Consider the following 23,003-nt stretch of genomic DNA (forward strand, 5'->3'; position numbering starts at 1 on the left):
ACCTCATGCTCCAATACTGTATGCCCAACGGTAAGGGAGTGAACAGCTCATCGCTAGCGTGTGTGGGGTCCTTGATGACGCTGCGGATCTTCCTCGGGCACCGTTTCGAGTAGATGTCCCTGATTGGTGGGAGAATGGTCCCAGTGATGTACTGGGCCGTCTTCACCACCAGCTGGAGGGCCTTGCGCTCGTGGATGGAGCAATTTCCATACCAGGCCATTGTGCAACCGGTCAGGACGTCGTAGTTGGATAAGACCCAGTGTGGAATACCACATTTCTTCAGCCGACCTTATCAAATAGAGACACGGTTGCGCCCTCTTGACAAGTGGTGATGTTGTTGGTCCATGTCAAGTCCTTAGTAATGTGGACACCGAGGAACTCAAAACTGCTGACTCTCTACTGCAGTCCCGTTGATGTGAATCGGGGCATGTTCCCGCCTCTGCTTCCTGAAGTCAACAATCAACTCCTGTTGCCAGTTCACTTACCTCCTCCCAAATCACGGCTGACTTGTTTGATTCAATCATTTTCCCTTTGGCCCTCAGAACAGCCTCAATTTGTCGCGGCATGGACTCTGCAGGGCGTCGAAAGTGTTCCGCAGGGATGCAGGCCCATGTTGACTTCATTACTTAGCAAGGTTGTGTTAAGTTGGCTGGATGTCCTTGGTGGTGGACCATTCTTGATACACATGGAAACTGTTGAGAGTGAGAAACCCAATAGCAGTGTACCCCATTCAAAGGCACTTAAGTATTTTGTCTTGCCCATTGGCACACATACACAATCCATGTCTCAATTGTCTAAAGACTTAAAAATCCTTATTTAACTTGTCTCCTCCCCTTCATCTACACTGATTTGAAGTGGATTTAACAATAAGGGATCATAGCTTTCACCTGGGTTCACCTGATCAGTCTATGTGTACTCAGTGTATAACAAGAGGAAAACTGCTGATGCACAGCTAAGTTTTGAAATTGCACCTTGTGTATCGTACTATTCTAACTCAACAGTAAGTTGACTTGTCTTATTGAATCTTTACCTAAATTGTAGTAACAGCCTGTTTAATTCTGATATTGTCCCCATAGCTTTAAATCTCAAGTATTTTTCATTTTTTGCTTGACTGCACTGAGCCACGAGATCCAGGCAAGAAGCAACTCCCCAGGGAATTGTCAAAGTTTTCAGTCTCAATTTGCTTTAACCTCATTGTTATGCAGGTGAATGAGGACCCAAAAGCGACTTGGCGAAAACAGAGTCTTTATTCCAGTAAAGGAAATAGACAATACTCCTAGACAAATCGGAGTAGAAAACAAAACATAAAAAACGAATTCCACTCGTAGTGACGAGGACAGACTGGAGACTCGACCATAAACTGTAGGTTGCCTCGGGAAGGCACCGACCGTAGCAGACTCAGACACCTGCTCACACGCAGCATCTGAGGGAAACAAGACACAGCACGGCGAACAATATACAAGGATCCGACAGGACAGAAACGGAAGACAAGGGGAGAAATAGGGACTCTAATCAGAGGGCAAGATACGGAACAGGTGTGAAAAGAATAGAAGATTGATTAGGGGAATAGGAACAGCTGGGAGCAGGAACGGAACGATAGAGAGAAGAGAGAGAGGGAGGGAGAGAGAAAAAAGGGAACGAACCTAAAAAGACCAGCAGGGGGAAAACGAACAGAAGGGAAAGCAAAATGACAAGACAATATAAGACAAAACATGACACTCATGAAATAACTTCCATGATATTGACAAAATGAAGCCTGGTTTGTTCTAATGTAACTTTAATATGGTAGCTAAACCTAAGAGCTCCTATCTAGCTATGGTTCGGCTAAACGTCAGCATTCAGCTACTGCCAGCGTGTTTATGTGAGGATGCAGCAATTATTTTGTCTAGCTAGCTAATGTTACCTAGCTGTGTAGCCTACATTATAATATTAATGACAGTGTATGTGTCACGTCCTGACTTCAGTTCCTTTTTTATGTCTCTATTTTAGTTTGGTCAGGGCGTGAGTTGGGGTGGGCATTCTATGTGTTGTTCTATTTCTGTGTTTGGCCTGGTATGGTTCCCAATCAGAGGCAGCTGTTTATCGTTGTCTCTGAGAACCATACGCAGCCTGTTTTCCCACTATGATTTGTGGGTGGTTGTTTTCTGTCTCTGTGTCTGCACCAGACAGATCTGTTTAGTTTACGTTCGTTCTCTTGTTATTTTGTTTTTGTGTTCAGTTCAAATAAATATTAACATGGACATGTACCACGCTGCATATTGGTCCGATCTATCCTACTCCTCGAACTGCCGATCTGCGGCCAACAAGGCAGAGTTCATCTCAGCCTATGCCTCCCTCCAGTCCCTCGACTTCTTGGCACTGACGGAAACATGGATCACCACAGATAACACTGCCACTCCTACTGCTCTCTCTTCGTCCGCCCACGTGTTCTCGCACACCCCGAGAGCTTCTGGTCAGCGGGGTGGTGGCACCGGGATCCTCATCTCTCCCAAGTGGTCATTCTCTCTTTCTCCCCTTACCCATCTGTCTATCGCCTCCTTTGAATTCCATGCTGTCACAGTTACCAGCCCTTTCAAGCTTAACATCCTTATCATTTATCGCCCTCCAGGTTCCCTCAGAGAGTTCATCAATGAGCTTGATGCCTTGATAAGCTCCTTTCCTGAGGACTGCTCACCTCTCACAGTTCTGGGCGACTTTAACCTCCCCACGTCTACCTTTGACTTATTCCTCTCTGCCTCCTTCTTTCCACTCCTCTCCTCTTTTGACCTCACCCTCTTACCTTCCCCCCCTACTCACAAGGCAGGCAATACGCTCGACCTCATCTTTACTAGATGCTGTTCTTCCACTAACCTCATTGCAACTCCCCTCCAAGTCTCCGACCACTACCTTGTATCCTTTTCCCTCTCGCTCTCATCCAACACTTCCCACACTGCCCCTACTCGGATGGTATCGCGCCGTCCCAACCTTCGCTCTCTCTCCCCCGCTACTCTCTCCTCTTCCATCCTATCATCTCTTCCCTCTGCTCAAACCTTCTCCAACCTATCTCCTGATTCTGCCTCCTCAACCCTCCTCTCCTCCCTTTCTGCATCCTTTGACTCTCTATGCCCCCTATCCTCCAGGCCGGCTCGGTCCTCCCCTCCCGCTCCGTGGCTCGACGACTTATTGCGAGCTCACAGAACAGGGCTCCGGGCAGCCGAGCAGAAATGGAGGAAAACTCGCCTCCCTGCGGACCTGGCATCCTTTCGCTCCCTCCTCTCTACATTTTCCTCTTCTGTCTCTGCTGCTAAAGCCACTTTCTACCACTCTAAATTCCAAGCTTCTGCCTCTAACCCTAGGAAGCTCTTTGCCACCTTCTCCTCCCTCCTGAATCCTCCCCCCCCCTCCTCCCTCTCTGCAGATGACTTCGTCAACCATTTTGAAAAGAAGGTCGACGACATCCGATCCTCGTTTGCTAAGTCAAACGACACCGCTGGTTCTGCTCACACTGCCCTACCCTGTGCTCTGACCTCTTTCTCCCCTCTCTCTCCAGATGAAATCTCGCGTCTTTTGGCGGCCGGCCGCCCAACAACCTGCCCGCTTGACCCTATCCCCTCCTCTCTTCTCCAGACCATTTGCAGAGACCTTCTCCCTTACCTCACCTCGCTCATCAACTCATCCCTGACCGCTGGCTACGTCCCTTCCATCTTCAAGAGAGCGAGAGTTGCACCCCTTCTGAAAAAACCTACTCTCGATCCCTCCGATGTCAACAACTACAGACCAGTATCCCTTCTTTCTTTTCTCTCCAAAACTTGAACGTGCCGTCCTTGGTCAGCTCTCCCGCTATCTCTCTCAGAATGACCTTCTTGATCCAAATCAGTCAGGTTTCAAGACTAGTCATTCAACTGAGACTGCTCTTCTCTGTATCACGGAGGCGCTCCGCACCGCTAAAGCTAACTCTCTCTCCTCTGCTCTCATCCTTCTAGACCTATCGGCTGCCTTCGATACTGTGAACCATCAGATCCTCCTCTCCACCCTCTCCGAGTTGGGCATCTCCGGCGCGGCCCACGCTTGGATTGCGTCCTACCTGACAGGTCGCTCCTACCAGGTGGCGTGGCGAGAATCTGTCTCCTCACCACGCGTTCTCACCACCGGTGTCCCCCAGGGCTCTGTTCTAGGCCCTCTCCTATTCTCGCTATACACCAAGTCACTTGGTTCTGTCATAACCTCACATGGTCTCTCCTAATATTGCTATGCAGACGACACACAATTAATCTTCTCCTTTCCCCCTTCTGATGACCAGGTGGCGAATCACATCTCTGCATGTCTGGCAGACATATCAGTGTGGATGACGGATCACCACCTCAAGCTGAACCTCGGCAAGACGGAGCTGCTCTTCCTCCCGGGGAAGGACTGCCCGTTCCATGATCTCGCCATCACGGTTGACAACTCCATTGTGTCCTCCTCCCAGAGCGCTAAGAACCTTTGGCGTGATCCTGGACAACACCCTGTCGTTCTCAACTAACATCAAGGCGGTGGCCCGTTCCTGTAGGTTCATGCTCTACAACATCCGCAGAGTACGACCCTGCCTCACACAGGAAGCGGCACAGGTCCTAATCCAGGCACTTGTCATCTCCCGTCTGGATTACTGCAACTCGCTGTTGGCTGGGCTCCCTGCCTGTGCCATTAAACCCCTTCAACTCATCCAGAACGCCGCAGCCCGTCTGGTGTTCAACCTTCCCAAGTTCTCTCACGTCACCCCGCTCCTCCGCTCTCTCCACTGGCTTCCAGTTGAAGCTCGCATCCGCTACAAGACCATGGTGCTTGCCTACGGAGCTGTGAGGGGAACGGCACCTCAGTACCTACAGGCTCTGATCAGGCCCTACACCCAAACAAGGGCACTGCGTTCATCCACCTCTGACCTGCTCGCCTCCCTACCACTGAGGAAGTACAGTTCCCGCTCAGCCCAGTCAAAACTGTTCGCTGCTCTGGCCCCTAAATGGTGGAACAAACTCTCTCACGACGCCAGGACAGCGGAGTCAATCACCACCTTCCGGAGACACCTGAAACCCCACCTCTTTAAGGAATACCTAGGATAGGATAAAGTAATCCTTCTCAGCCACCCCCCCCCTTTAAGATTTAGATGCACTATTGTAAAGTGACTGTTCCACTGGATGTCATAAGGTGAATGCACCAATTTGTAAGTCGCTCTGGATAAGAGCGTCTGCTAAATGACTTAAATGTAAATGTAAATGTAGATGGTGAACCTAGGGCTAGGCATTCATGATAATGTTTGTGTCTGTGAGTGGTGGGTAGCCTACTTCAAGTACTACTTGACCTGTAGCTACACAAACTAGCTGTATTATTTTAGTCTGGCTTTTTGAGAGGTTTCAGATATTAACTGATTCATCTACTCGAGTCAACAGTGTGCATACTTTACTGCAGGAAAACATTGATATTTTTGCTGTGAAATGCAAAAGACACATTTCAGTTGAATGCATTCAGTTGTACAACTGACTAGGTATCCTCTTTTCCCTTGTTACCCTCTGGACAGCAGATCATTGGTATATCGAGTAGGCAAGGATATGTAACCTTATTTAGTCCTACCTGCTGTGGTGGGTTTTAAATTAACTGTTTTTAGGTAGAATTACTGTCACATTATTGATGCCAAATTGCAAATCTTATTTGCACCTTCTTTTTTCCAGAACCAATGTTTGTGCCTGACTTATCACCTCTCAACTAGGTCAACTGTTTCAACCTGGAACACTATTCTCCTGATTTGGTCTGGTTCAGTCATTGCAGGAGTGTGTAAAGGGTTTTGTCCCAGCCCTGCTTTACCTGACTTAAATAATCAACATACCGAATCACGGCGATAGGCTATGATTTGTAATCAGGTATGGGGCTGAGCTGGAACAAAAGCTTATTCACACTCCTGCCATTAAGATCTGGAGCTGTCCACCCATTTAAGTCATTATTCTGAACTATGGGTACAATTAAATTCAATCTAAGCCACAGATGAACTTTCTCAATTTTGTTCTTGACCTTAATAGATGCAGATCCAAAGATTTGCAAGGAACACTTTGAACGCAAGCATCCCAAGTTTCCAATGATCCCAGTACTGGTTGATGTGCAGGCCTAAGTGACCACACACACTCACATGAACCTACAGCTGGGGTAAGATTCTTCCATCATTCACACACAGTAGACATAGTGTAAACCACCAGGGTTGTCAATAAAATGCTGTTCTCAATGCTTAAGTTGTATTGTCTATGGACTCAATTTGAGGAAATGCTGTGATCATTCATCGCCTTTAATGTTGTGATTCACAGATATACGATGACCACGATTTGAATACTGCATCTGTGACGGAATAATGTCAAGGGACACGGGCTGAGACCTCGAGTATGACTGGACATGGGCCAGGTTTTTGTGACAATGACCTAAAAGGGGTGCAGAAGCAAACCAGCTCCCCATTTTAGGTTTATTCCATGGGAAACCTTTTCTCTAGCTACCCCTTATTCCACACTATGCCTTTAATGCACCATGGTCCTTCAATTTTTGACACTTTGGAACTCTCCATCTTATCTCGAATAAACATGCCCTACCTTCAAACCTTTTCACTATGCTGCTTCCTTCACTTGTTCTTCTGATTTGATAACATCTAGACTCGGTGACAAAGTGTAAAAGTCTTGTATAAAATATTATATATATTTAAAAAAAATACTTTCCCCCCCCACCTGTTTAATGCTGTCCTCATTCTGGGGTTCAAACTGAATGCAGTGGTACATGTGCTGCTCACAATTGACTGTAGCAACATGGACCTTGACAAGAAGGGTGTTGAAATAGCTACGTTTAGGCACGGCTTCTTTGTTTTGAGTCTATTAAGTGTGTTTCTCATTCTGATGGAGTTGACCTAGTATTTTATATTAAACCTACCTTAAGCATCCAGCTTTTCTATTTATAACTCACCCACCAAAATCCCAATATGCTGTTTTTCATGTTGTGTTATTTGTGCTTGTCTAATTCCTAGAATGGAAAATCTGAAGAATCTGTGCGCTCTAGGATAGTAATAATAGTTCATATGATGTTCTTCGATGTCCCAGGTTTGTGGCATTGAGTAATAAATCATTTAATATTTAATTCAGATGTTTGTTATGTATAAAAGTAATGTATGCATTGTTTACTATTTTGATTTCTTTAAAACAATGTAATTGTTGGAATTTAGTGTATTAATGTGATTGATGGGTTACTAGGTGCATTCTGGTCAAGTAAATATACTTATTCACTCATGATTATGGATACATTCTGCAATTGGTTAATCTAGCGTTGAACCTGCAACAGAGCATGTGTGACGTGGAGTGGAACAGGGGAACCCAAGAGCAGACTCAGGCAAGGAAACTGGGATGAAGTAACCAAGGTATTTTATTGCAACTCAGGAGGAGATGGAGTGCAGGCCAGGGGAAGTTCAGGTGGGTTGCAGGAAACCAGGTACGGAGGCTGAGGCTGGAGCGAGAGGGGTTGGGACAGGGAAAGCAGGTCCTGGGGGGAATCCAAGGGAGTAGTAGAGTGTGGAATCCAGGACAGAGTAGCAGGATGACGAGATGTGGGACTGGAGACAGGGACCAGAGTCAGAGCGGGCAGAACTGTAGCGGACAGGAAAACAGCGTCAAGCAAGGAAAACAGACACAACATGATAACAGGATCTGAATAGTAAAAAACAGCTAGAACCATAGACTGACTGAGCAGAGATTATGATCTGGCAGTGTGGAAGTGGCAGGACTGAGTATTTGTAGAGGTCTTGATTATGGAACAGGTTGCAGTTGGTGGGGATCTGCTCTGACTCCAGCACACCCGTCGCTGCCCACACAATCACACAGAGAGGGAGAGAGAGAGAGAGAGAGCGAGAGAGGAAGGGAGGTCAAGTAGACACAGGCAGGTCAAGTAGACACAGGATGAGCAGTAGAGGGCGTTGCAGGAGCAGATGTGACAACATGTCAACAAGTTAATTATGAATTGCTTCAACACAGCAGGGAATTCTGACACCATGAATTGAATTATATTTCACCTTGTTCATAGTGTTGGCAGAACACTATACGGGATTAAATAAAGACATCCACTGGCTGAAGGAGACGAGGATCTGGTAAAATAAGAGTGTTACTAATATCATCTAGGTAGCTAGCTAGCTATATAGGTTCTTCGCAAAAAAATATTCATGGCACATAAATATCTGACTGCTACTTCTACTAGGATAGTATTCTGTAGAAGACAAAATACCAAATGCATAAATAAGACAAATATTAGTTAAATTAAATATTGAACATTAAATTAAAATGTTCAATGTATATTTAGCTTTGGATCAAGGTAGCTAGTAGATGATGTGCAGGAGCTTGCAGAGATTTGTAGTCTTGCATGATGTCTACTTTGATGCCAATTAGCATTTTTGAATCTGAGAGTAAATAGAGTGGAATATAGGGATAAAAGTCACCTCGTCCAAAATAAATTGACACGTTATCAAAACATCAAGCCTGGGTATTCCTACACAAAACACAGCCCATATTTGTAGTCTTTCTAAAACCCGCAATGGATAAAATGAATTGTGAAAAAACGTTTGGAACCATTTCCGTGTTTGACTGCTAGGTTTTAAGGGTGTCCACTGTGGGGCTGTGCAACTAGAACGTCGTGTTGCCAGCCACAAAGCAAAGGTAAGGCAGGGATGTCATGTGGATTTAAAAGTTTAAATCTCTTTTGCCGCTCCGCTCCTCAGACTCTCCATCTCTCCAATAGTGGGAATAGGACCAGAGAGAGAGAATGCATATCTCATTTCATTTTCATGGGCTCTGAGATATCGACTCACTGCCTTTGTCTTCTCTTCTGGGTTTTAACCAGTAAAGTTAAGGTGCTTAGAATGAATTATTATCTTCTGTGGTATTAATATGTTTCAATTTAAGTCACAGAAGTTGAGCTACAGTACAGATATATTGCTTTATAATTGCTTACCTGAGAGTACATTTGAATTGTTTCTAATGTATCAGTGGTGTAAAGTACTACTTAAGTTGATTTTGGGGGGTATTTGTACTTTCCTTATTATATTTTTTGACAACTTCTACTTCACTACATTCCTAAAGAAAAGTACGTACTTTTTACTCCATACAACCGAAAGTACTCATTTTGAATGCTTAGCAGGACTATAAAATGGTCTAATTCACACACCCTGGTCATCCCTACTGCCTTTTATCTGGTGGACTCACTAAACACATGCTTCGTTTGTAATTTAGTGATGGAGCACGCCCCTGGCTATCCGTAAATAAATAAAAATGAGAAAACAATGACATCTGGTTATCTTAATATAAGACGTTTTACTCAAATAGTATTTTACTGGGTGACTTTCACTTTTACTTGAGTTATTTTCCATTAAGGAATCTTAACTTTTTCTCAAGTATGACAATTGGGTACTTTTTTCCCCACCACTGCACTCCATGTGTGTTGTCTGTCTGCATTTTACCCGGGTCTCCTCCTTCTCTCTTTTTCTCATCCGCAGACCCGAACTCGAGAAGTGACTTCTCGCTAGGGGCGTTCTCATATCTGCAGGGGGCGGCAACTAGCGACAGAGCTGCGAGAGCTTCCTTGCCTGCCCAGCCACGGTGGCTTTTCTTCTGTGTCGCTACTAGTTAGCCACAAGACGCTAAACGCTGCTGCAGGCTTATCCCAGTGAGTGAAATTGGAACTAATGAAAACCAAGTAACAGTCGGTGAGTACAACATTATTTTACAAATGCGATCCGTTTTCGGTGGAGGTCTTCTGTTCGATTGATTCAAATGAAACAGCGGAAAGAACGGAGGTATTTTCAGAGCAGTGAGGATAGCGGCATTGGGAGGGTGCCAAGAAGGCATGTCTGTAGCTTTACCGTTACATTATCGTGTATTACTGTAACCAATTATTCTTTGCCGTTGCTGGCTCCACAAATGTTGCCCAGATTCTAGAAAATGAACACATCATACTGATTTCTGCACTATATCTCAACAATGTTTCAATCCTACTTGTATGTTGCTGGCTGGCCACTTGGGATTTGAAGAGGCAACAGTGTTCGCTACACCAGTTCGTAAGGTGTAGGGAGGAAGGACCGAAAAGAAGGATGATTGTCCATTTCAATTTGATAGATTGTGTTACTACTCGTTCCAGAAGTCACAGTACCGCGCGTTCGATGGGGAAAGACTGCCATGGGCATTTTATGATAATGTTCAGATAGATTCCTGTATTCATTCTTTAAAGTAGCTCACAAGAGAGAGGTTAGGCTACTGTTTGTTTGTATTTAGACTACTATGCGGTCTGGCAGTATAACATAGGCTTTATATTGGTCAATGAAGAATAGTGTTGTCCCAATAGACTGCTTTATTCCACTTGTGTAGGTAGGCTAATACCCCAAAACAACTACTAGCATGCAATTACAGAGTAGCCTAATTAGCAGTAGTTGAAAAAGTACCCAATTGACATACTTGAGTAAAAGTAAAGATACCTTAATAGAAAATGACTCAAGTAAAAGTGAAGGTCACCCAGTAAAATACTACTTGAGTAAAAGTCTAAAAGTATTTATTTAAATATACTTAAATATCAAAAGTAAATGTAATCGCTAAAATATACTTAAGTATGAAAAGTAAAAGTGTGAATAATTTCAAATTCCTTATATCAAGCAAACCAGATGGCACCATTTTCTTGTTTTAATTTACAGATTGCCAGGGACACACTCCAACAGGCAGACATAATTTACAAAGCATGTGTGTTTAGGGAGTCTGCCTGATAAGAGGCAGTAGGGATGACCAGGGATGTTCTCTTGATGTGTGTGAATTGGACCATTCTCCTGTCCTGCTGAGCATTCAAAATGTTTTTTTTACATTTTATATTTGGGCTCCAGGGAAAATGTTTTGAGTAAAACATACATTATTTTCTTTAGGAATGTAGTAAAGTAAAAGTTGTCCCCCAAAAATATAAACCCCCCCAAAAAACGACTTAAGTAGTACTTTCAAGTATTTTTAAGTACTTTATGCCACTGCTAATTAGCCCACTATGCAATATTGGTAGCCTACTAGACTAGATTAATTACAGCATTAATGGTAATGTAAATTGTTGCCTGGAGCTTGGTTGGTTTTGCTTACACTGTACGTATTTAGCTTGTGGTATTCTTCTGAATCAAACATTCTTTAGGGTGTGATTCGCTCAAGATAACAGCATAAGCCTGGTATAGTATTGGCCATGTCCTTTTTGTTGTTGTTGCTAAATGTGCCTTTGGTAATATGTTCCGCTCTCTGGCACTTTTCTCTGGCACTTTGGGTAGTGTAGCCCTTAAATGTTTGATGTGTGGGGACGTCTTGAGAGGTTTCTATTGCTGTTTCTCTCCTCATCTGCACTGGCTATCAGCTACCTTTCAGGATGGGCCATCAGACATAATACACTGTGCTCACTGCCCACACAAACACACTGCTCACACACACATGCTGGCAGAGCCATAATCACACAGGAACAATTGCACACACACACACACACACACACACACACACACACACACACACACACACACACACACACACACACACACACACACACACACACACACACACACACACACACACACACACACACACACACACACACACACACACACACACACACACACACACACACACACACACACACACACACACACACACACACACACACACACACACACACACACACACACACACACCTCAGGAAGCATTCCAACATGCTTGTTGTAATCAGATAACTGATAGAGCATAATCACTGCATGGTAAGTGAACAGGCCTAGGCATGGCTTAGAGCAGAGAGGACATTTGACAAAGCCCAGGTCGTTATCAACCAACATGTTGCAATCTGAATAGAAATCCAGAACATAAAAGCACTGGGTTTGGTCAGCGGGCTGGTGTGTGAGAGAGAGGATGTGTGTGTGTGTGTGTTGAACATAGCAGCAAGGAAATAGGCTGTCTGCTACTGAAAAATAAGCAGGCTGGATATCATGTTGAAGTGGAACTGCTTTGATAGCAATCATCATGGATTTGATCTTCCACTAGTCTACAAGCTGAACCTCCTGGGCATCAAAGGTTTCAATGTTTAACGAGAAGAGACATCTCTAAATCATGGTGTTGGAATAATGCAGAAGTTGGGGTACAAAACTAACTACAGAGACAGAATATATTATACATCCAGTTACTAGTTCCTCAGAGTGCACACGGCAGTGCATACCCAAAGCAGGAGTATAGTATTGTCATCTATTTCTACTAGTACAGGTACAGTGAGATAGTAATGACTGATAATGTGTGCAACAGTGAATGTCTGTGTGTTTTGGCGGCATGTTTGGCCTTCCCGCATTGAGCCATTTAGTGCTGCATTACAGACAGTAGTGTGACGGTCATTCTGCCTCAATGGCTAAAAGACACAGCATTTCCTGTACTGTCCCCAAGCATACTAGCCTTGCCTTGCACCAATTACTAGCGGTGTTCTACCTAACTGGCTACAAGGGCATCTTCTGCAGACACTTTGTCACGAGGAATGTTGTCCTATAGCCCTACACGAGTTCTACTTCATCTGCTCTACCTCTGGTTAAAGGAGAAGTTTACTAGTCCAGTTGAGTTGTCTCCCTCTTCCTGGGGTGCAGAACTGAGATGGCTGCAAAAACGGGTCACGTGACTTGTGACTGCTGGATGCAGGCCTCGTTCTTAAAAAAAAAAAGAGTTGTATTTGACCTTTATTTCCCTAGGCAAGTCAGTTAAGGACAATTTATTATTTACAATGGCAGCCTACCAAAAGGCCTCCTGCGGGGACGGGGTCTGGGATTAAAAATATATAAATATAGGACAAATCTCGCGTCACTGCTCCGTGGGTTAGTGAATGCATGATTCACAAATTTGCGCACTGTGGACAAATGTATTGTTTTATTGAAAGCATACAGGCAAATAAGTTATTTTTGTCAAGTATCAAGAAATGTTTTGTCAGGAAATGTGTACTTTTTCACCTAAAAAAATGTATATATTTTGTTTTAATGTAGTTGACTGCCACAGCAGCAGAGATGGGTAACAGCTGCACATGTGCACCCTCATGGGGGAAACCTTGCTATGTAGAAACATCACAATATTCCCTTATATGGAGTTTGATGACAGAGATTCTTGTATTACTGGGGGGGGGGGGGGGGTACTGAAGATGGTACAGTTGCGTTATAGTTTTTCTTACAAAAAACAGCCAACTTGGTTTAACAGTTTCTCTGGAATAATGGATTTACTTTTTCAGTAACTAAAGTTGTGAATTCAAACGTTGCAGATTTTAAAATTAATTTTTGATAAAACAGCATACTAATCAGCAAAAAAATACATACGTGTGTGTGTGTACATATATACAACTGTCCTTTATAGCCTATCTGAAACTGCATGACATGTCATCCTCACTCTCTACCAGCCTGTATAGAAAGTTGTTGTGTGTAAAACCAGTCTGTCAATGCCAAATAAATCAGTCCACCCTCAACACTAGATTACTATGGAATTCTTCATCATGCAGTATAGCTGTATACAGTATTGAGCTGGTATTTATACTTTTTCTATAAAATAAATGACACCTCAAATAGCCTAACAATGAGGAAAAAGTAGTCAGCTTAAGGATACATTTAGCCACTATTTATTGTTGAACTTAGCAGGTTTTTGTCTGGATAATAGTTTACAGAAATGGGCTTCAATCAAGGTAAATAAAATAAAAAAGATTCAATGCAGAGGCCTACAGTAGCAGTATGCAACTGCGTCGCCTTGTATTTTTGTGTGCAAATGTTTTCACCACGGCCTGTAGATCCAGGTTGTGGGCCCGACTGTTTTCTTCACTGAATATTGGCAACCCAGACAGTCTTTCCTGAGACATTGTGCATTATATATCCATTGTGCTGCACACAATTTAAACTACGGGCTCTATTCAATCCGTGTTGCAGAAGTTCAGCTGTAGTGCATGATTCACATTTTAAAGGAACATTTCACGCTTTAGCATTTTTGTCGGCTCAATCTGAAAATACCTTTACATTTCTATTGCGGAATCTATATCGTTTCAGCTTTACAGATTTGAGTAGAGACCTGTCTTGAATGATGCATGAAGAGCTATACCAGAGATGAGGGACTGCTGATATTTCAACCACACAACTCAAACACTGGTTTTCCTGAATCAAAGCTGGGGACGAGAGACTGAAAAATAGCTTCTGTCTTTATGTAGCGTTGTTTTGTCCTATTTTTAATTTTTAATCCCAGCCCCCGTCCCCGCAGGAGGCCTTTTGCCTTTTCGTAGGCCGTCATTATAAATAAGAATTTGTTCTTATCTGACTTGTGAGTTAAATAGAATTGTATTTTTATCTCCAGGCCATCAGACTGTTCAATTGTCACGACTAAGCAAGCCTCTGCCCTGAATTTAATCACTTGCAGGATACCACCCGATACTCTACCCTGCACCTTAGACTGCTGCCCTATGTACATAGTCATTGAACACTGGTCCCTTTTAATAATGTTCATATACTGCTTTACCCTCTTCATATGAACACTGAGTGCACAAAACATTAGGAACACCTTCTCTCTCTATGATAGTTTTCATCTGGTCAGTCTATGATCCCTTATTGATGTCACTTTATAAATCCAATTCAATCAGTGTAGATGAAGGGGAGGAGACTGGTTTAAATACGTATTTTTAAGCCTTGAGACAATTGAGATGTGGATTGTGTGCGCTATTCAGAGGGTGAATGAGCAAGACGAAACATTGAAGTGCCTTTAAACGAGGTATGGTAGTAGGTGCCAGGCGCACCGGTTTGAGTGTGTCAAGACCTGCAAGGTTGCTGGACTTTTCATGCTCAACAGTTTCCTGTGTGTAAAGACGGTCCACCACCCAAAGGACATCCAGCCAACTTGACTAAATTGTGGGAAGCATTGAAGTCAACATGGGCCAGCATCCAGGTAGAATGATTTTGGCACCTTGTAGAGTCCATCCCCCAGCCAATTGAGGCTCTTCTGTGTGCAAAAGTGGGAGTGCAACTCAACATTAGGAACACATTCCTAATATTTTGCGCACTCTGTGCATGTCTCCATGTGCAATGGCGATAACACAATAAGAGCATCTCAAAATTCAAGGATCAGGCTTGGCTGCATATCTCTGCACGCTTGCTTTTGTTACTTTCTCTTCTCAAATGTGCCTTTTTGTATTTTGGCCAGATCCAGTCCATGGAAACACAATAGCAAAAGCTATATCATTAGATGGCATCTCTCCTTCATATGCATCTTCACTGAAGTGCGTGCTACACACAGGTTGGCAGCAGGAGTATTTACATCGTATTTACTATTTCTGTATAATTTACCGAAAAATATGTTTCTACTTAGTATGGTTTCCCCCACATGGGCGCACATGTGCAGTTCTTACCCAATCTTCGCTGCTGTGGCATTCGCCTACCTCAAATAATTATATAAAATAATGTTTTGGGTGAAAAAGTACTTTTCGACAAAAATAGCTAATTCGGCCGAATGCATTTGTCCACTGTTCGCTGATTTGGGGATCAATCATTCACTGACAACGGAGCAGAGCAAGGTTTGCATCCAGCAACATCATGAGTCACGTGACTGTTTTTGCAGCTGGCTTTGTCCTGCACTCCAGGGAGAGAGCGGGGGAGAGGGCAAACTCCACTGAAATGGTTTCAATGTATGGAATCACTTGGGAGTTTCTGGATTTTGGGTAAACTTCTCCTTTGACACTGTTCTCATTGGCTACCTCACTAACTGGCTACCACTAACACCACATTTCCTACAGTATCCCCAAGCATGCTAGTCTACTCCTGCTGCACCAATCAATGGCTGTGGTTCAGTGTCCACAGGACGTTAGCCTAGTGTTTGCGGCCTGTGCATAAATGTCAGGAAGGCGTGTGACCTGTGGGCCCATTGTGAGGTTTATTTTATCCCTCGTACAGTATTGTTGTGAAAAGCCGAGCACAGCCGAGCGGCGGCGGCTTATACTAGCGGTGGCATAGAGTGGCGGCGGCACATCAGAGTGGGGCGGCGGCGGCGCAGCAGAGTGCGGCGGCTAGCTCAAGGTCATATTTGGAGCAAATCAACCTACTTCCTTAACCTCTGGGATGGCTTTCTAAGAGGTTATTATTAGGCCACTTATCTTGAAAAAGGTATCCTTTGTAAAATAGATGTTTTATCTCTTGTCTGGTACTCTGGGCTCCACATCACTCTGCTCTGCTTTTGGCCCCATTTCGATGTAAATGGACAGCATGACTCAGGGCCTGGTGGTACCAGGGCTGTTGGTCAGATCTCCAACACATTGGTGCGGCTGGCTTCCTTCCGGGTTAAGCAGGCATTGTGTCAAGAAGCAGTGCTGATTGGCTGGTTCGTGTTTTGGAGGACGCACGGCTCTCGCCCTTCGCCTCTCTACTCTTTCAATTTAATTCATTGTTGCAATTTTTTAAAATGTAGCCTACCCTTTTCAATTTAGTTTGTGGCAAAAATAAAGTTTTCAGGGGTAGGAACCCCGCCAGACTGTACCTCCGCTTTTATACAAAGTCAGGTGTCCATGAATAGACCTACAGGTATGATTTGAAGAATAAAGCGGGTGTTAAACAGGGTCTTTGAAACACAGAAAGCAACAGTTGACGACTCCATTGTTGACACTTTAATCAAATAGTAGGCCTACATTACCAAAATTATGTGGACACTTGCTCATCGAAGAGCTCATTCCAAAATCATGGGTATTAATATGGAGTTGGTCCCCTTTTTGCTTCTGTCCACTCTTCTGGGAAGGCATTCCGCTAGATGTTGGAACATTGCTGGGGGACTTGCTTCCTTTCAGCCACAAGCATTAGTACGGTCGGGCACTGATGTTGGGCGATTATGCCTGGCTCTCAGTCGGTGTTCCAATTCATCCCGAAGGTGCTCGATGGGGTTGAGGTCAGGGCTCTGTGCAGGCCAGTCAAGTTCTTCCACACCAATCTCGACAAACAATTTCTGTATGGACCTCATATTGTGCACAGGGGCATTATCATGCTGAAACAGGAAAGGGCCTTCCCCAAACTGCCACAATGTTGGAAGCACAGAATAGTAGAATGTCATTGTTATAGCATTAAAGATGTCCCTTCACTGGAACAAAGGGGCCTAGCCTGAACCATGAAAAACAGGTCCAGATCATTATTCCTCCTCCACCAAACTTTACAGTTGCCACTATGCATTGGGACAGGTAGTGTTTTCCTGACATCCGCTAAACCCAGATTTGTCCGTTGGACTAACAGATGGTGAAGCGTGATTTCTTTACTGCAAAGAACGCCTTTCCACTGTTCCAGATTCCAATAGCGGTGCGCTTTACACCACTCCAGCCGACGCTTGGCATTGTGCATGTTGATCATAGGCTTATGTGCAGCTGCTCGGCCACAGAGACCTATTTCATGAAGCTCCCGACAAACAGTTCTTGTGCTGACGTTGCTTCCAGAGGCAGTTTGGAATGTCGTGACATATGGGTCTCCTCCACCATCAGTGTGTGCCTGGAGTGCGGGCGTGTGTGTGGTGGAAGCCCTAACCCAATACATAATGTGCCAAAAAACTAAATTCAACTCTTACAGTGCCTTCAGAAAGTATTCGTACCCCTTGACTTATTCCACCTTGTTGTTTTACAGCCCGAATTCAAAATGAATTAAATGTAATTTATGCTCACCCATCTACACACAATACCCCATAATGACAAAGTAAAAACATTGTTTCTTTTTAGCAAATTTATTGAAAATGAAATACCGAGATCTCCTTAACATAAGTATTCACACCCCTGAGACAATAAATAAGTATAAGAGCTTTGCACACCTGGATTGTACAATATTTGCAAAATCATGTTAAACACTCCTGAGGTGCTGCCTTGCTGCACCCTCGACAACTACTGTGATTATTATTTGACCATGCTGGTCATTTATGAACATTTGAACATCTTGGCCATGTTCTGTGATTAATCTCCACCCGGCACAGGTTTCTTCCTAGGTTTTGGCCTTTCTAGGGAGTTTTTCCTAGCCACCGTGCTTCTACACCTGCCTTGCTTGCGGTTTTAGGCTGGGTTTCTGTACAGCACTTTGCTATATCAGCTGATCTAAGAAGGGCTATATAAATCAATATGATTTGAACATTATTATTATTGCACACAATGAGTCCATGCAACTTATTATGTGACTTGGTTAGCCCGTTTTTACTCCTGAACGTATTTAGCCTTGCTACGACAAGGGGGTTGAATACATATTGATTCAAGACATTTCGGCTTTTCAATTTTTTAAAATAAAATGTGTATAAATTTCAATATATAATTATACTTTTACATTATAGTCTATTGTGTGTAGGCCAGTGACCCGATCTCAATTGAATCCATTTCAAATTTGGACTGTAACACAGCGAAATGTGGAAAAAGTGAAGGTGTACTTTCTGAAGCCACTGTATACTTTTCTGACGGTACTGTACATTACAAGGGATTCACTCACAGACTATGAAGACGCGCCATTCTCTCCCAATCCTCCGTGAAAGAAATTGACTGCAGCCAACCACAGCGCACAAGGATAGTTACTGAGAGGTGGAACATACAATAGACTGACAGTGTTTCCCTGTCACCGCTCACTTTGTGACTGACAAGGGTGCCTGTTCTGTCAATAGATCACTAGAAGATGCATATCGTTCATTCTCATGGGAGAATGCTATAAAATGACTTTTCTGACTAGCGAAGTGAAACTTAAATGAAAAAAAGCCTAGTTAATTTATGATGTGGAAAATGTAGCGCTTATGGAGAACATGTATACTCGGGCAGGAGATTTCTCTGCTTGGTAAGACTAACACACTGTTGTAGTTAAGACGTAGTGAAATATGGGTCTCCTCCTGCATCAGTGTTGCGTGCGTGTGTTTGGTGGAAGCCCTAACCTAATATTAAAAAGCTTTAAGTGATTCTAGCTCATCTCTGCCGTGTTGACATCTGTATGGTGTGAAATATTGATGAGGTAAATTAGGTGGTGTTCTGTGTGTGTCTCTCTCTTCTGGACAAATCGTGTTAATAATTTGTTACGAAAACAATAACTAACCTACTTATTTTGCTGCACTTGTCATGTTTAGGGGTCTTAGGCCTAGCTACATGGTCTGTAACCTGATTGGATGTGTGCATGCATTTGAGAAGTAAGGGTGTGCAACTAGGTTTGTTGACTGTGGGTACCTAGGAGACATCAACCTTACCATAGGTCCAGGGCCAGCTCCTTCTTGGTCGGCGGATTATTATTATTTGTTCTGTATTTTTGTTCAGATGGTGACGAAACATAAATATGTACAAAAATAGAAAATACCCAAGGCATGTCCAGTCTAGAAACTCAAAAACAAACTAAAGGCCTTACCGCCATCAAATAAAACCAGCAGCCTCATGGCCCTGCCAGAAATGTCACTCACTGACTATGACCTTATTTGGCAGCACCTGTGTGCAAATAAAGACTTGGCTCAACATTTAGACCTGGTAGATGCTGGCACCTGGGGATGGATTGTGGATCATGGTGTTGTGTTTGTCTATGTCCTAACACTAACCCCCCCTTCCCCCATTCATAACACATTGCAGCTTTAGAAGCAGGAACTTGCAGACCAGACAGAGTTGTCCCCAAACCTGGCTGCGGGTAAGAGATGTGGTATTGAAAAGCTAGCAGTAAGAGAAACAACTGTGTGTGGGCGTGCATACTTTCACACTCTTTCACATGTGCTGCTGCTACTGTTTATTGCCTATCCTGATTACCTAGTCACTTTTACCCCTACTTACATGTACATATTATCTCAACTGCCTCATTGACTCAGTACCGGTACTCCCTAAATATAGCCTCGTTATCTTTGTACTATTTATTTAAAAAATATTTTTTACTTTTTCTTGCTTTTTAAACTTTGCATTGTTGGGAATGGGCTCGTAAGTAAGCGTTTCACGGTGAAGTCTATATCAAATGTTATTGGTCACAAACACATATTTAGCAGATGTTATTGCGGGTCTAGCGAATTGCTTGTGTTCCTAGCTCCAACAGCGCAGTAGTATCTAAAAACGATTCGCAACAATAGACACATCTAAAATAATGGAATTAAGAAATATATAAATATTAGATTGCGCAATGTTGGAGTTGCATTGACTAAAATACAGTAGAATATAATGTATACATATGAGATGAGTAAAGCAGTATGTTAACATTATTAAAGTGGCCAGTGATTCCACGTCCATGTATATAGGGCAGCAGCCTCTAAGGTGCAGGGTTGTGTAACCGGGTGGAAGCCGGCTAGTGATGGCTATTTAAGTCTGATGGCCTTAAGATAGAAGCTGTCTCTCGGTCCCAGCTTTGATGCACCTGTACTGAGTTCGCCTTCTGGATGATAGCGGCGTGAACAGGCAGTGGCTCGGGTGATTATTGTCCTTTGATCTTTTTGGTCTTCCTGTGACATTGGGTGCTGTAAGAGTCCTGGAGGGTGTGTAGTTTTCCCCCATTAATGTGTTGGGCAGACCACACCACCCTCTGGAGAGCCTTGCGGTTGCGGGCAGTGCAGTTGCCCTACCAGACGGTGATACAGTCCGACAGGATGATTTCAATTGTGCATCTGTAAAAATTTGAGGTTTCAGGTGACAAGCCAAATGTCTTTAGCCTCCTGAGGTTGAAGAGGCTCTGTTGCGCCTTTCACCACACGGTCTTTGTGGGTGGTCCATTTTCAGTTTCAGTGATGTGTACGCCAAGAAACTTGAAGCTTTCCACCTTCTCCACTGCTGTTCCGTTGATGTAGATTGGGGGGTCCACCCTCTGCTGTTTCCTAAAGTCCACGATAATCTCCTTTGTTTTGCTAACGTTGCGTGAGATGTTGTTTTCCAGGCAGCACACTCCCAGAGCCCTCACCTCCTCCATGTAGGCTCTCGTCATAATTGATAATCAAGCCTACTACTGTTGTGTCGTCTGAAAACTTGATGATTGAGTTGGAGGTGTGTATGGCCAAGCAGTCGTGGGTGAACAGGGAGTACAGGAGAGGGCTCAGAACGCACCCTTGTGGGGCCCCACTGTTTAGAATCAGCAGGATGGAGATAGGGTCTAGGGTCTCGAGCTTGATGACGAGTTTGGAGGGTACTATGGTGTTAAATGCTGAGCTGTAGTCGATGAACAGCATTCTCACAGATATTCCTCTTGTCCAGATGGGTTAGGGCAGTGTGGTTGCGATTGCGTCGTCTGTGGACCTGTTGGGGCGGTAAGCAAATTGGAGTGGGGTCTAGGGTGTCAGGTAGGTTGGAGGTGATATGGTCCTTGACTAGTCTCTCAAAGCACTTCAGGATGACGGAAGTGAGTGCTACGGGGGTGGTAGTCGTTTAGCTCAGTTACCTTCATTGTTCTTGTTCCCAAGAAAGCTGTGGCCCTCTTGAAGCATGTGGGAACAGCAGACTGGGATAAGGATTGATTGAATATGTCCGTAAACACACCAGCCAGCTGGTCTGCGCATGCTCTGAGGATGCGGCTGGGGATGCCGTCTGGGACTGCAGCCTTGCGAGGGTTAACACATTTAAATGTTTTACTCACGTCTGCTGCAGTGAAGGAGAGTCTGCAGGATTTGGTAGCGGGCCGTGTCAGTGGCACTATTATTGTCATCAAAGCGAGCAAAGAAGTTATTTAATCTGTCCGTGATTGACTGTAGACCCTGCCACATACCTCTAGTGTGATCAAAGCAATCTTGAAGTGTGGAATCAGATTGGTTGGACCAGCTTTGAACAGACCTGAGCGTGGGAGCTTCCTGTTTTAGTTTCTGTCTATAGGCACGGAGCAACAAAATGGAGTCGTGGTCAGCTTTTCCGAAAGGAGGGTGGGGGAGGGCCTTATATGCATCGCGGAAGTTAGAATAACAATGATCCAGGGATTTACCAGCCCTGGTTGCACAATCAATATGCTGACAGAATTTAGGGAGTCTTGTTTTCAGATTAGCCTTGTTAAAATCCCCAGCTACAATTGAATGCAGCCTCGGGATATGTGGTTTCCAGTTTACATAGAGTCAAATGAATTTCGTTCAGGGCTATCGATGTGTCTGCTTGCAGGGGAATATATGCGGCTGTGATTATAATCGCATAGAATTCTCTTGGTAGATATTGCGGTCCGCTTTAGATTGTGAGGAATTCTATGTCAGGTGAACAGAAAAGACCTGAGTTCCTGCATGTTGTTATGATCACACCACATCTCGTTAATCATAAGGCATACCCCCCACTCTTCTTCTTACCAGAAAGATGGTTGTTTCTGTAGGCGTGAAGAAACCAGCTGGTTGGACCGACTCCGATAGCGTGTCTCGAGTGAGCCATGTTTCCGTGAAGCAAAGAACGTTAGTTTCTGATGTCTCTCTGGAATGCTACCCTTGTTCGGATTTCATCTACCTTGTTATCAAGAGACTGAACATTGGCGAGTAGTATGCTCGGGAGTGGTGCGCGATGTGCCCGTCTCCGGAGCCTGACCAGAAGATAGTCATTAATAATATCCACTTAAGCCTACCCCCTACTTTTTCGAACATTCTGTTAAAAATCAAGCAACATTTCAGCGTCCTGCTACTCATGCCAGGAATATAGTATATGCATATGATTAGTATGTGTGGATAGAAAACACTCTGACGTTTCTAAAACTGCTTAAATCATGGCTGTGACTATAACAGAACATGTGTTTCATCGAAAAGCAGAAGAAAAGCTGATCACCAAAATCTGGAAAAAATATCAATCCGCCACTTGCATGTATTGTCTATTGGAAAGCAAATTACATGGGGCTGAGATTGCAAGTCCTACAGCTTCCACACTATGTCTCCAGTCTTGTCAATTGCCTGGGCTTTGTTTCTTGGTCAATCAAACGAGTAAGAGAGAGCCCATTCCTTCCGGTCTCAGACAGGACGTTTTGGCAGAGAAATTTCCGACCATGATTTGAAGACGTGGAGCTATTGAATACACATCGCCCCGTGATCAATTTGATAGATTATTAA

General features: G+C 43.9%; 1 protein-coding gene and 1 long non-coding RNA gene across 4 annotated transcripts in view; both read left to right on the forward strand.

Moving 5' to 3' along the window:
- LOC124021132 overlaps positions 1–6,820 on the forward strand; it is a 38,962-nt gene extending 32,142 nt beyond the window's left edge. For both annotated transcript variants that reach the window (XR_006836205.1, XR_006836206.1), the window contains exons 2-3: positions 6,027–6,150; positions 6,306–6,820. This is a non-coding gene — a long non-coding RNA (uncharacterized LOC124021132). The remainder of the gene's footprint in view (positions 1–6,026; positions 6,151–6,305) is intronic.
- Positions 6,821–9,577: 2,757 nt separating this feature from the next.
- The window catches only part of LOC124031640 (protein phosphatase 1 regulatory inhibitor subunit 16B-like), a 130,542-nt gene continuing 117,116 nt past the window's right edge, over positions 9,578–23,003 (forward strand). For both annotated transcript variants that reach the window (XM_046343134.1, XM_046343135.1), the window contains exon 1: positions 9,578–9,724. The gene's annotated coding sequence lies outside the window, so the exon portion shown is untranslated. The remainder of the gene's footprint in view (positions 9,725–23,003) is intronic.

This window comes from Oncorhynchus gorbuscha, linkage group LG03 (assembly GCF_021184085.1).
Source record: "Oncorhynchus gorbuscha isolate QuinsamMale2020 ecotype Even-year linkage group LG03, OgorEven_v1.0, whole genome shotgun sequence".
Lineage (NCBI taxonomy): Eukaryota > Metazoa > Chordata > Actinopteri > Salmoniformes > Salmonidae > Oncorhynchus > Oncorhynchus gorbuscha.